This window comes from Mastomys coucha, chromosome X, assembly GCF_008632895.1.
Source record: "Mastomys coucha isolate ucsf_1 chromosome X, UCSF_Mcou_1, whole genome shotgun sequence".
Taxonomy (NCBI): domain Eukaryota; kingdom Metazoa; phylum Chordata; class Mammalia; order Rodentia; family Muridae; genus Mastomys; species Mastomys coucha.
Genome location: NC_045030.1, coordinates 144,879,104 through 144,880,116, shown reverse-complemented (window position 1 = coordinate 144,880,116; position 1,013 = coordinate 144,879,104).

Here is a 1,013-nt window from a genome sequence, read left to right as displayed (position 1 = left end):
GATAGCTCTATCAGTTTACAAGTTGGCAGTGTAGTTGTGAGCTCCCCTATGCCCACATCCTCACTAGCATTTGTTTTCTTCATGTTGTTCATTCTGGTTGGGGTGAGGCAGGATCTCAAAGTAGTTTTAACTTGCATTGTTCTGATAACTATGGATACTGAGCACTTAAAAAAAAACCCTATTGACCTTTTATGTTTCTTCTGAGAACTCTCTGTTCAGTTCTTCAGTTTTAACTGTTTTCCTTATACTTTTGAGATCTTTGGTGAAGAGGTCATGTGTGGTAGCATGCATCTGTAATTCTAGCACTTTAGAGGTAGAGACAGGATGATTGGGAGCTCAAGATCACTGTCAGCCTGAGCTATGTGAGATCCCATCTTAAAAGTAAAACAGTAAACAAAAATTCTTTGGTAAAGGGTCTTTCCATCTATTGTTTTTCTGTTGTCAGTATTTTATCTAAGCTCAATATGTGGAGATGATTAAAGTCCTAAAACATCTTCAAAATATTTAGTCCCACCAAGTTGGAAGCTTCCTCACTACCAGCTATCTTTCATGGTGGCATAAGGTGCTGTGCAGATTGCTGGGGAGACAGTATTGCCCAGCTATGAGCCATTACATACCAATGTCAACCTGCCAGGCAAGATGCTCCCACATGTGCAATAGTGGCACTAGTGCTATAGATTAGATTTGAGATCCATGCCTGGCTCAATGGTTAGAAGTGTGTACTACTCTTGTAGAGAATATAAGTTCCCAGCACTCATGTCAGGCTGTTCACAACTATGTATAACTTTAACTCCAGGATGATATCATGAACCTCATAGGTATATAACACACACACACACACACACACACACACACACACAGAGGCAGGCAGACAGACAGTCATACAGGCATAGACACACAGAGAGACACACATACAGAGTCAGGGGGTGGAAAGGAGAGGGACATCCATGGAGACACACATATACATAATAAAAAATAAAGTAAATCATAGCTGGGAAGTGGAGGCACACACC